Below are 14,473 nucleotides of genomic sequence, written 5' to 3' on the forward strand. Positions count from 1 at the left end.
TAGCTGAGACTGCAAGGCAAGAGAAAAACCAGCTTTTGTTTTGAAGGACAACAAACAGATCCATTCTTGCTTCTTAGAATCAATAGCAAATGCTTCAATAAGACTATAATCACATAATTAAATTATTTGGCTGGGGAACTGTTGGCAAGTAATTTTAACCAACACTTTTGTCAGATCACCCACAAAAATGATTTTTCCCCCTATATATTACCATAAAACTAAATGCTGAATACAGCAGAGGTTAAAGGTATAACGACAGACAGGACAATACTAGAATTTGTTGCCTCTATGTTGAGGACTCACTGAGCAAACCAATTTTTTTTCTTAGCCAGCTGGTAAAATGTCAGAATGGGAAAAATATCAAAGCATACATACTCCCAGGGGCTTTGGATATGTTATGTGTGGAGAAAAACCTTCTTCATGCTGTTTACTATTAGGGAGGGGAATAAACAGTTGGAACTTCTACCTGTGGCCCTCAGGTGTTTTTCCTTTAAAAAAAGCAGCAGTAGGTACACATAGAGATAAAAAGCCCCAGTTCTCATTGCTTCATCCAAAAGAATCATCTCCCTAGTTACAATTTATATATTTCCCATGGTTAGCTTTGTGCTCTAGGTTACAAAGGAAAGAAAAAAAAAAAAGTTCTCCCAATAAGGTCTTCTTAAGGTTTCATTCAAACAGAGAATTGCAAAATAGAAAAATACACCTGCAGTTTGAAAGTGATCATCCCTGAACCCGTTGATTATGAAATATGCATCTAATCGAGAAATAAATTTGAATAAACAGCCAACACAGGCAATTTCTAGGCAGTGCATGGGTGTTTTAAAACAAGACTCGTATTATTGACACGTTGGAGAAGGATTAGGAGAGATTGAAGAAATACCCATTGCACTGCAGTGTTTTCTTCTGGCTGGTGTTTTCATAGTAACTGACTAACAACTGTTAAAAATTCAGCTTCATAATGAAACACCTTGGCTGCCAATTAACACCAGCTTCAAAAACTAATTTGCCTTTTGATAAGAGTTTTTTTTCTTGATATTTTTCCCAGCTACTCCAAGTTCTGGCCAAAAATCAACATCACTGGACTTTCATGTAAAACAGTCCTACTTGCAACTTGAGTACTTTGCATCATTTAAAAACAAACAAACAAGAAACAGAAAACACCAAAAAAATCTCTCATGAGTTTAATAACTGGGCATTTTCACACAGTGTGCTTAGTTCTGCCATGTGTTCTGAGTTTAAAGCATGACCTAGAAGCCAGACAAAAGCATTTCCGATCACAACAAAATGATTTGCTTTCCAGGAAGTTCTCTATAGGGATAATGCCAACAGGAGATGCCAAAAAGGAGGTGCCACATAGGAAACAAATGAACAAAACAAGTTTAGGTATTTTCACGAGCCAGAGAAATCGACCTCTTGAGTGCAAAGAAGTACTCTTTCTGTGATTAGATGATGCTCTGAATTCATTAGAAATGCTCTGAAAATCCCATACGCAACAGAAATTATGCCTGTTCTCCAAGGAACAGCCATTGTTAACATTAGTTAAGAATCTCATACCAATTAACTTAAAGCTTACCTCAGGGAAAATTTTATTGGGCATAATGCAATATTTCTGCTCTGCCCTTCATTGTTTTTATTTTTTTTAATTTAAGAAATGCAAAAGGAGGAAAAAAGAAAAAAAAAACAAGAAAAATAAACAACTGTGGTCAACTCTGAGATGTTTTAAATAGCCACCTGTTAACAACAGACTGCGTGAGGTAAAATACCATGTTTGAATTGGTAACTAATGAATCAAAGGCACCCCTTACTAAAGTATCGCAGTTTTGCATACGAAAATGTACGTAGTACAGTATTTTTTCATAGTTATAAACTGCAAGTACATTTACGGCAATTGCATCTTCCCAAATAAATCATAATCTTTAAAGAAGTCTTCTATCAAAGCCCAAATGATTTCCAAGTTTATTATAGAAATGACAGACATAATATACGGTCCTAAAATCTGGATGGGTTAGGCACAAATCTAATATTTATTCTTCTTTAAAAAGCACATATTGTGATTGCTTAAGTATCAACGTAAGGCAATTTCAACACAAGGATTGGAAAACAGAATTCTGTAGTGCTAAAATCAGAATATGGGATTGAGAACCATATCTGCTCAGTTTGTACCTAGACTGTGCCACTTACTAGCTGTACGATGTTGGGCAAGTTACTTGTCTGAACTTCATCTATAAATCAGAGACAATAATATAATCATTTTATATCGCATGGCAATATAAATGCATTTATGTTGCCTGGCTCATAACACATGTTTAAGGTGTAATCTTATATTGACTTTCATTGCATATCTAAATCCAGCTTGGGAAGAAGGAAGCACAGGTCATACCTGATAATTACAAAATATCTGCTCTGAAAGTGAAATCCCAAAGGAATAACTTCTACAGTGTAGCCTTCATGAAAAAACCTGTTTCACAATTTAACTACTAAAGACTATATCACCTAAAGCTTTGAGGAATAGGACAGTATAGGAACATGTGTATTAATTCATAATGTGTGTTTTAGAGGTTTGAACAGCATGGTTAACTCAATCCTAATAGCTTTATAATTAATGTAGTTTGTTTAAACTTTCCAAAGTTTGCTGACATGTCCCTGTTACCAGTTTAATGAAGGCCAATTAAATAGTCACACCCTTCAATGACAAAAGACTATTTGTATTTTGTTTTCCTTGTACCTTTTTGCATTTGTATGTTTTACCCACAAATGATGACATCTGGTCATTATGCATGTGTGTGTGGTTTTGTTTTTGTCAAACTGGTTATTTGCATTGCTTTCATTAGTTCAACAACATCTCTTTAAAAACAGGTTGATTTTCATTTTATTTGGTTACAAGTACATGAGCTTAAGTATGCTTAGAACCAAAGTTGAACAGGGAATGTACAATGAATTTGAATAAAGTGAGGTACTGGGACATCATTTAATGTCCAACAGCTCTCACCGGCTTCTCTTTTTCTGCTATAAATATTTTTCTGATCTAAAATTTACATGATAAAGTTGGAAGAAAATACACTTGGTCCGGCATTTATTATAAGACAAGACTTGATCCATGAGAACAAAAAAAAAAAAGAAAAGAAAAAGAGTCACCTCATGGTTTTGATGTGTACAGACCGAAAGAATCTAAAATTGTGAAAAGTAAATTTAACCAACAATGTCCTTGTCAGAAACTAAATGTTAACTCACTTTATTTTCTTTTTCACAACACTAGAAACTGAATAGGAGATGGCACTGGAAATTTGCGTTCTAGTTGTCACTAAATTTCAGTGTGTCTTTGGACATATTTATGTTTTCTAACCAATCAACAAAGTGTGAACTACACAAGAAAGTAAGTTTCATTATGTTTCAAATTGAGGTAGTCAGGGGTATTCTGCTATTAAATATCACTCTTCTCATTATATAGTTTACGGCTAGACTCTAAAGTGACTTTTGACTGTTTCTAAAAATCAAATATAAATTAGAAAGTGTAAAAGTCACTTAGATTCATACCAGGATGAGCATACTGTATCCTTCTAGACATATATTTGCATTACACAACATTATTGGACCTTCTTATCATAAAATTCAGATCTTAGGCAAATTCATTTGACTAGTTTTACTCATAGCATATAATTAGATTGTTAAAAGATGTTTTAAAGTGTATAATCATACTATTTCAAAAGGGAGGACTTACTTATTTGCTAAAACTACTGTGAAAATTTTGGGGGGAACCAGCTAGTAACAACTTTTGTCATTATTCCAAGACGATGTGCTTGTGAAATACCCAGGATCAACGATGAGACACCTCTCAATGGCACTTCTTACCCAGGTGAGCAGTAAAACTTAAACTAGGTAAGCAAAATCACCTGGAGAACCTACTTACCCCTCTTTCTTCACTTGAAAACCACTAAATTAAAGACCAAATAGAATGAATGCTTGTGAAAAGATATGTAACTTTACCACCATTGCATTTTTCTGAAGATGGACTTTTAATTGTAAGCTCCTTCAGGTTTTAGCTCGGGTACAAAGAAGTCTTCGATTATTGGCATAGCTAGGGAGAATCCCCCCCACCCTTAAATCTGTTAACTGTTTTGTTTTCTTTGTATCATGTGTCATTATCTAAAGTATCTAAAATACGTATTTATCTGCATGGCTGTTTCAGATCTCTCACTTAAGAAAAGGTATGCTTTGTGAGGGCAGCGACTCTGTGTCTTTTATAAGTGCCCAGTACTCTGCCTGGTACATGATAAGTGTTCAATGACTCTGCTGAATGATTCACATCTAATGAAGATTCATACTTCAGTGAATCTTCTCCATTATCATACCAGCAGGAAAAAAAAAAAATCTCTGAAAGTATTGGTTTTATAAGAGCAAAGAATATGTAAGAACAAATGGAAAAAACAAAAACAAAAACAAAAACCCTAGTAACTAGCCAATATTATCCAAATTGTTATCATTTAGAGATTCAGTGCCACAATGGGTTCCCATTTTAATACTTATTCACCTTGAATAGAACTATCCATACTTGTGGTCTGGCTTTCTCACGAGGTTGCGATGTTCTCAGGGGAGAGACCATGTTCACTGGTGTTTTCCTAGGGTAAATGTTAGTGACTTGAGACATTTTAGGTACTCATAAAATTCTCATTATGCAAAGATAACCTACTTTTACTATCAAATCACTAATGATCTTATATGTAATAGGAAAATGAAAACATCTTCTAGTTTTACAACTTTTTTGCCATGTCTCCCAAGAAATGTTCTGAGAGAATAAAGTGCTCAGATATCACATGGTTTGGAAGGAAGACAGGCTGAATAAGAGGGAATTAAGAAGACAATCAGAGTTCAAAAGGAGAAAAGCAGAGCCACAGGCTATTGTAGTAAATGCAAACTACTAGGCATAACAACAATATATTCTACAAATGCTTTCCAAAATGTTTTTAAGTGTACCAGAGCTCACTTTCAATGTAATTCAATGAGGTCCTATTAACTATGTATGATATGCAAAGAACTAGGGAAGTCACTGTTGGAGGAGGTTAGGAAAGAGAAGAAAAACATAGAGTCAGCCTTCCATTTGTCTACACTCCAAGGCAGAAGGTAAGCACAAAATAGAGCTAAAAACTCACAGCATATGGGACAAAAAGTAATGAATTCTTACAGAGGAAGATCAAGAAAAGATCCCAGAAGGTGTGTGATTTTGAGTTAGACACGAAAAGATGAATAAACTTTCCTGGATTATGATGAGGAAACTTGAGGCTAAAGGACATAGTAAGCAAGTTAATGACTAAAGCAAAACAAAGCAGGTACTAAGGCAAGGGATGTTTTGGGTTTGGGATGAGGAGAGTGTGTGGTGCATGGAAAAGAGTGTTAAAAGATGAGTATGGTGGGAGAAATGGTAAGTAGCTGTCAGATCTTAGAAGACCTTCAGTATGATAGAAGTTTGGGCTTAACTGCATAGAAAATATTCAGCTAGTAAATATTTTTAAACAAAGGAGTTATATGTTTAGATATGTTTAGAGTAGAATTATGAAGATTCTCCTCCCCAATAAAACAGAATGGAAAATGAATCCTATATTAAATTCATTCATTATTTGTTAAAAGTTCTTTTGTGTTACAATAAAGCAGACATTCATAAATATGCAAATTATCATTAGGCAGTCCATTAGAAAGTTAAGAGCAATTATTTCCTCTCAGTGGATAAATTTAAGGTAATAAATTGCTGACATCCTTTTGGAAAAGTATCCAGTAATAAAATTTTATTTTACTCTTTACTTCTACATCTTTGTTTTTTGATGTGTTCTCCTGAATGCAATACTACTTCATCAATACATACTGTAATCATTGTGCTGAACATGGCTATTTATTTCTTATATATACATTTATGTTTAAATATTTTTTTTCATGTATAAGCCTCAGGATATGCGAAGAGAAATAAGTCTTCTGTTCTCTGCTCACATCCTCTGCTTTCTGCTTATATATATATGTGTGTGTGTAATATTATATTACATAAGATATAATATACAATTACATATATAATTTACCTTAATTTATAATTTGAAAAAATAAAATTTCTCTTTAATTCTTCATTTTTGACTTCTTGATATGAAGGTTATCAGTGGAGAATAAAATAAAATAGAGCAAAAGTTTAAAATCATTACTGAATAGGGCACATTGTACTCTAATCTACGTTTATATACTGATTCCAGTCAAAATTTTAAAGGTCAAATGTTAGAGGAGTCTTCAAAACAGTTTTGAATTTGCAGGTTTTTTATTAGAAGTCAAGTTGAGTGAGTGATATTTACACATCTGATCAATAACCTAAGGTTCTTTTTATAATCACTGTCATTTAATATCATTAAGCATATAAAAACTACTAATCTCTGAACTCCGTTTTATATTACAGTGAAGTGTTGGCATTTTCAAATCTTAATTAAAATTAGATTATATAACACAACTGACCTTAATATAGTGATAAGAGCCCTTAACAGGGGAACAAGATGAACCTAAAATTTCATAGAAAAGACTCTGCCTCTTTAAGAGATCCCTTGTTGTTTAAAAATGTACTGTTTTTAGCAAACTGTAATTTATTGTACTATTTAAAAAATCTCATTTAGAATTAAATGATTGATTGCTGTCAAATAAATCTATACTGTGTTACAGGAATTAAATAGAGCAATAAACTTGACTCAAACTTCTTGCTAACTCAACATTTATTCAACAAATATTAACTAACTACTCTCAACTGGGATGCTGCAAGAAAGACAGATGTTCTCCCATCCTTAAAAGTGATGACAGTATAGTGACGCCAGACTATTAAACAAGCAGACACGTGGCAAGCATGCTAATAGCGGAAGCACAGGGTTCAAGCACTGTATTGAAAAGGCTCCATGAAGTAGAATTCTGAGCTTAAATTCAACATCGACCAAAGAGGCAAAAGGTAGAGCATGTGCATACAGATAGGGAGGGGAAAAGAACAGACACCTCCGAGGAACTGAAAAGATTTCCTGTGGCAGAACAGAGTGCAACGGGTTCAGTGGCAAGACAGTGAGTGAAGGCTTGTTTTCAAAGAAGTTTGCAAGCCATGTTTGATGTGTACAGTTCTTCTTAAAAGCAATAAGAAGTCACTGAAAACTTAAAGTAGAGGAGTGATATAAATTATAATGGTTAATATTTATCAAGAATTGGATGGTGGCAGTTGGTTAAGCACCCAACTCTTGGTTTCGGCTCAGGTCATGATCTCAGGGTTGTGAGATCAAGCCTCGCAGCAGCCTCCACACTGAGCACGGAGTCTGCTTAAGATTCTCTCTTCCTCTCCCTCTGCCCCTCCCGCTTGTGCTCCCCCCCCTCAAATAAGTAAATATTTCAAAAATATATGTTTTATACATCAACACCTTTAATTTTGACGACTCAGTGAGGGAGAAATGAATATGATCCTCATCTTGCAATGAGAAAACTGAGACTCAGAGAAGTGAAGTGACTTGCTAAAGGTTAATTGACTAACCTAGGGCAGAACCAGGGTTCAAATCCATACATTCTGACTCTGGGGATGAAGAAAAAGAATGATTCCACAGGCATTTAAGAACATTTCCTGATTAATTAAAGTCAGTTGGTATGGGAACTAAAGACATGCAGTGCACAGAATTTGAACGTAGGCAATGAGGTGGCATTCATTTAAAATGGAAATAAAGAGAAGCAGATTTTATTCATTAAAAGGTAGAGGGTGCGTATTTTGAGTGCAAAGTACTTGAATGGAATCAATTTAAAAGGTCTACAGAAGCCTGGTAAGGGAGGAAAAACCTTCCCTCTACTCTACCCTCTTAGGGTATATGCCAATTTAATGCCAGGACCTGAGAATTAACCCATTACATAAGCAGAAGAAGAGTCTACAAATTTTATTTAATATTTTTATGTGTGTATAGGAACTTATATAGGAAAAATAAAGACAAGCATTTAGGATGGCAAGCTTATATAATTTTTTAAATAAAAGAACAAAACATTTGTGAAGAAGTGACAAGATAAAAGAAAAGGATTTAAGCTTTCAGGAATGGTAAGTTGTGGGAAAGTAATGGAAAGTTGTGGGAAATATATAGGGGAAACTAATGGAAGATAAGGGTTAATTTCGTACGTTTGTGCTTTCAGCTCAAAATAATCAATATGCCAAAGTGGCATATTTGGGGCATGTTCTTACCCCCTCAGCTGCAGCTCACTCAGACATCTGTTCTTGACATAGGTTTAGGCATCATGAAGTTAAATAAGAAGCAAGGCATTGTTATATCTGACATTACCCAGATAAGCTGAGAAGAAGAAGAAGAATCGATGGCCCAGAAACACTAATGCTAGAGGAGAAAACTTAGAAAGAATAGTCAACATCTTGAGGTGAAGAAAACAGAGCCAGAAGAGTGTGGATCACAGAAGGTAAGGGAGGAGAGTTTCCATCGGTTTCAAAATGCACTCGATCATAAAAGTATCCAAAATGCCCTTCCTCTTGAAATAATAATAACTCCATAGATATATTTTCTGAGAACTGGTAGAATGGCTGTGAAATAAAGGGAAAAAAAAAAAAACCACAGGGAAGCTGTTCTTAAGGGACCATCGGTTTAGTTTTTGAATTTTTACTTTGAAGCAGGACATATAAATATACAAAATAATGTATATTAGTAAAAAAAAAAAAACCAAAAAACAAAAAAAGTATATGCTTGTAAACAGTATTGTTTAGAAGTATACAAATTAAAACCTGAGAGTCTGTTTATGGGACAACACCACCAACCTCACCCAAAGAAGAAATCACTTGGACAGTTTGTTGTGGATCCCTCCAGACTTGTAAATATTTACATATACATACCGACAAATGTGATCACTATAATACTATATAATATGATCTGTTGGTTTTTGCTTGCCTGTTTGTTTTCTCCTCTAATATACCACACCCACCTTTCTAAATCAACCCAAGAGCTACCTCATTCCTTCTGTGGCTTAAGGAGCATTCCATGACTTGATATAGCAGTTTATTCAACCCATTTCCTACTGACGAAGAATTAAGTTGTTTTGTTGATGTAAACCATGATATGAGGCTACCTTGTGATTCTCTCTACACATTTATTCCTTTCAATGGAGAAATGCTGCCTCATTTTGTGGTTCTGCCACAAGCTACTCCCAAAGTCCGTATTGTAAGCAGAGAGAACAATATTGTTCTGTGATTTATAACAAGATTTATGAAAAAATATTGTAAAAACATGGATAAGAATAAAAGTAGTCTTCTCTGGTAGGATATTTAAGAGGCTGATAATAGTGATTGCTTTGAAGGGCAGCTGAATGCCTGGGGAGAGGAAGGGAAGGCAGCATTGCACTACACAACTCCAGGGGCCATCTCCCAACTAGATCACACTGTGAGTGGCACACCCCCGAGTTAGCAATGCCATGGCCATGGCAAGAAGACATTTTTATTATTCTTACTTTTTGAACTTTAAACCATATACCTATATTAGCTATTAAAAACAATTACTACTTAAAAAGAAGAAAAATGCTATTTGAAAATGATTTGAAATAACCTTTATAACAAAATGATTGCCCAAGACTATAACTAACAGAGTAATCAAAAGAGAATTTTAATCTGTAGTTAGGGTTCAAAAGTAACCCTATATTATCATAAGTCTGTGGTAGGTTATTATATCAAAACTGGATGCAGATATCAATATGTACCATTACATGAGAAAAAAAATATTTTTGGTTGCCTCTAAGAATGCTAGCTGCCCAATAACACTCTTTGACTTAGACATAGAATCACTGGACATGCCCACCTATGCGTCTTTTGGAACATTCTAAAAAGAGATGAATCTTTTAGTTACTTGTCCTTCTCCTTCTTCCCATGTAGAGATTAGCATGAAGTGATGATCAGAACCTAAGTAACCATCATCTCATTTTGAGGATGGAAGCCCATGTGTTAAACCTAATAGAAGAGAAAAACAGAATAAGCCTTGGTCTCTGATGTGGAATTTTCATGCTAATCTTGGACTACATTGTCTGCATTTCTTTTTTATGCATTTGAATAAAGCACTGGTTTGTTTAAGCCACCTAGTTAAGTTTTGTTACTACCAGCTGTATAAAATTCGTACATTAGATAAAGGAAAATATCAAAATTATAACTCTGTTGGGAGCGGTACTAAAAAATCATTTGTTTGGTTCCAAGCCATCAGGCAACTACTTTACTGCAAATTACACCTTAAAACTTCCATTTCTTTTCTGACCTGCACCAGAAAAGGTAATGATAACTTCAGAAAGTAGCATCTTAAATGTGTAATGCTATTCTTAATATCTTTTTCCTTCTGGTTAGCTTATGTGATCATGAAGAGATTAAAGAAATAACAAAGGAAATTGATGTGTATTCTTTTTGTGTTTGCACAGAAACAATATCTATTTATATTCCATATATTCAAAAACTTTTCTGCAGGTAAACGCTTCAGAAAGCAAGGATGCATTAGAAAGCACTTTATATGAACAATTTTACAATTAAGTCATGACCCAGGCTCTGACTTAAAAATTACAAGAGAGAATGCAACTTGGTGAAAAGAAGTGGGAAAATATTTTTGTTTTAGATGAAAATATTTTATTTGAAAACAGAAGGTTTTTTTTAACCCTCCTAAGAATTACTTCCTGAAGCATTCATAAACCATGTATATACAAAAAGCAGCTGGAACATTTTGTTTATTTATAGGAAATGTGCAGAATGGAGGGGTCGGAAATGCTCTGTAAAGCAGCCATCACTGCTTGACCTGACACAGCCACCACAGGAATTCTGAGAGATTCCCAGAACGATGTTCTTCGCACGTCAGAGTAGGATCTCCGTCGTCAACATCTACCATCGTCCTGTAGAGGTTTTTTAATGATTAGATTTCTGAACTGACCTCTCCAAGTTAAATAATAACCTGTATCACTTACTCTGCATACATTACATATGGTTTTGCTCTCTTCTGATTCAATGATTGCTTTATAACCGCATTTAATGACAACTTTCCGGGCAGAATTCTTAGGACTTCTTTATCTAAAGAAAACTACTCTGGTTTTGTAGATGGAAGTCACTTTCTTTGATCTCCATGTCTTTTAGCAATAGGTTCAGGGCACCCGAAACACGCAGGGTGCAGATTTATATTTTCTCTCTTACTGACACAAATCAAGTGCAGATTTATCAAGCTGTGAAATATATTAAGTTCACAGGGTTTTAACAAAGGGTTACCAAACCTCAAGAACCCGCTGTGATTCAAACTACTTTCAGATGTCCTTTTAATTATATTAAATGAAAGTTTGGGTTGGCTTTGATGCTTATGGGCAAACATCGAAATCTCTTGAAAGAGCTGCTGAAAGTACTCCCTGTTGCTGTAGTTAATATACTACATTGTATGCACACCACTAGCCAATTTATTCTAGCCACTTTAACAAGGATATCCAGCCTGACAGGCCACACAGAATAGTATCACAAGTCAAGCAAAGCACAAATCATTATAGGACTCCGCAAGTTGTTTGACATGCACCACAGAGCTCTTTGTCACACAGCCAATTAAGTGACCAAACAAGGAACTTGAAAATACTCATTAATATCTTCCTAGCAGTATAAATGGAGGTTAGAATCCTTCTTGTCTTATGCACCAAGGCAGACAAGTAAAATGGGCATAATTCAATTTGCACTTTGTCAAAGGTGCAAGTAGCAACTTTGGTTCACAGAAAAGTCTGTATTAAAGACCCAAAAATCAAAGGAAGAGGTAAAAATGTTTAGATAGTACATATCGTAATACAGATACATGGGTTCTGGGATTTTTTTTTTAATTAAGCAAACATTGACATTACTTGTAATCACTGAAAAGCTGCGTCAGCATTTCTGAGCAGGTCAGCAGCCCTTGACATGACGTTCTTGTCTGTGAAACAAGAACCTCAGTTGTCTCCTGAATGCCTTGCTCTGTAGGACTGCCCTGTTCCTTCAGGCTGCTCTTTGGCCTCTCCTGTTGCTCCCTCCCTTCTCCCTCACCTCCTCCAGTCTGACCGTGTCTGGGGCTCAGTCCTAGATTCTTTTCTCTTCACTCCCTACACTCATTCCCTTGATGAATTCATCTCGCACCTTGGCTGCAAATGCCATCCGAAGTGAAACGCTGCCAAATGATTCCTTCTAGCCTGCCCTCTGAGCTGAACTCACGCTTGTCTATGTGACTGCAGATTTAGCGTCTCCATTGAGCAGCTAATAGACTCAAAGTGGACAGGCCCCAAAGTTGAAGTTCTTGCTGTGCTTGTTGCAACTTGGTCCCAGGCAGACCATCTCAACCAACAGTGACTTAATCCTTCCAGTTGCTCACATAAAACACTTTCTGTCATTTGTGGCTCTTCTTCCTCTGACATTTCACATACAACCCCTAGCAATTCCTGTTTGTTACACTTAAAAAAAAAAGAATCCTGAACCTGAGTAATTATGTCAGCATCTCACACTCCTATTTGCTCATTATTGTTCTTGGTCACCCTGTTTCAGCCCTTAGTTTTCCTGAAATAATCTACTCTTCACTGTAAAAACACATTCGTTCATGTCATCACTCTGCTTAGAAACCTAGAGTGGTTTACTGTGTCTCCGTGCATAAAAGCCAGGGTCCTTACAATGCACGGTCAGGTCTGGGCCCTTGCCATCCCAGATTCACGCCCTATGACCCTCTTCTCTTTTACAATGCACCGATGCACTGGCCTCCTGGAACACCACGGGGATATTTCTACCTCAGGAGCTGTCTGTCTCTCTGCTAGAGTGCTTTTTCCTGCATGTCTGCATAGTTCACTCCTTCATCTCCTTCAGGGTTGTGCTCAAATATCACTCAAGTGATGCATTTCTTGCTTTTTTTTTCTTAGTATTTATCATCATCTCATATGCTATATTTTTCACATACTTGCTGTGTTATTTATATTCTGCCCCTAGAAATTTTACCCTAGGGGGGAGAGCAGGATTTTGCCTATTGCTGTATTCCCAGTGCTGATAAGGTTATTGGGCCCCTGGGCTCAACTATTAATTCCTGAATGTTTTTGTTGTTAACTACTATGTGGTTTTTCTTCATAGTTGAAGACAGATACTGTTTTTCCATTATGTGCCTAGGATAGAGATCTCCAGTGGATTACTGAGGTAAAACAAACTAAATAAATAAGTAATGAGCAAATCATAGTTCCAAATTGAAATAAACAGATGGCTTGTTTCAAATACTTTGTAAGCATTTTTTTTTAATTTAAAAATCTTTTTATTTATTTGAGAGAGAGAGAAAGGAGGGGCAGAGGGAGAAGCAGACTCCCCACTGAGCTGGGAGTCCGACAAAGGACTCGATCCCAGGACCCTGAGATCATGACCTGAGCCAAAAGCAGATGATTAACCGACTGAGTCACCTAGGTGCCCCCCAATACTTTGTAAGCTATACAGAACACAGACCATCTGCCTTTGAAGAAGAAGGAGAAAAAGAAGGCGGCAGAGGAGAGGAAGGATGGAAGGAGACCAGGGGTGTGTGTGTGTGTGTGTGTGTGTTCATTCATTTGCATCTATCTACCAATTTTTTCTGATCAGTTCTCAACCTGACCGTGCAGGTAATAGCAGATTCCAAAGAATAACTCAAAAGATTCATATTGATAACTGTATGTACTTATATCTTCCATTAAGCAAGGTCGACTGCAGACTCTCCAGGGAGTATGTGCCGCCTCTGAGATCTGGAGAACAAAAGGAATTGCTGATAAAATTTTAAAATATATATTTCTTTACTAGGAAAATGTCCTGCTTTTAAAGCCATGAAGAATGAATGCCAGTAATTCTTACTATTTCCTGCTAAGAAAGAGAACAATGCCCACAAACATTACTTCTTAAAAAATTAGAAAAAATGTAAATCTAAGTTCTGGTTACATTTATAAAACATAAAAGCAGTTGTTCTTAAGTGGTTTGAGGTCATACTCTCTTCCCAGAGTCTCATAAAAACCATGCATCTCTTTTTGGAGCCATATGACTTTTACCGGTTCATGGACTATATTTCCAGACCCCTTGCCCCTGGTTCCATGAATTCAGCAATTCACCTGCACTAGAATGGCTATAATCAAAAAGGACAGAAAATAACAAGCGTTCCTGAGGATGTGAAGGAACTGAAGCCTTCATGCATTGTTGGTTGGAAATGCAAAATGGTGGAGTCACTGGAAAATAGTTCGACAGATCCTCCTTTAACAGAGAGTTACCGTATTTTCTATTTGTTTTTTTCCTTTCTTAATAGGAAAATTTTTTGATCACAGATTCCTCTGAAAACAAAAGGACCTCAAAGCAAATTATGTGTGCATTCGCACTTAATCAAAGGACAAAAATGATTACCATACAGCCATTTGAACTTAACCTCAAACAAAAAGGAAAGAAAAAGCTATTTTACTTTATACTATCCCTGAAATACAATAAAATAAATCAATAAACATA

General features: G+C 35.8%; 1 protein-coding gene across 1 annotated transcript in view; it reads right to left on the reverse strand.

The window, feature by feature from the left end:
• The window catches only part of ADGRL3 (adhesion G protein-coupled receptor L3), a 482,854-nt gene that overhangs the window by 125,396 nt on the left and 342,985 nt on the right, over window positions 1-14,473 (reverse strand). The window lies entirely within an intron of this gene.

The sequence above is a fragment of the Ursus maritimus genome, unplaced genomic scaffold, assembly GCF_017311325.1.
Source record: "Ursus maritimus isolate PB19 unplaced genomic scaffold, ASM1731132v1 scaffold_8, whole genome shotgun sequence".
Lineage (NCBI taxonomy): Eukaryota > Metazoa > Chordata > Mammalia > Carnivora > Ursidae > Ursus > Ursus maritimus.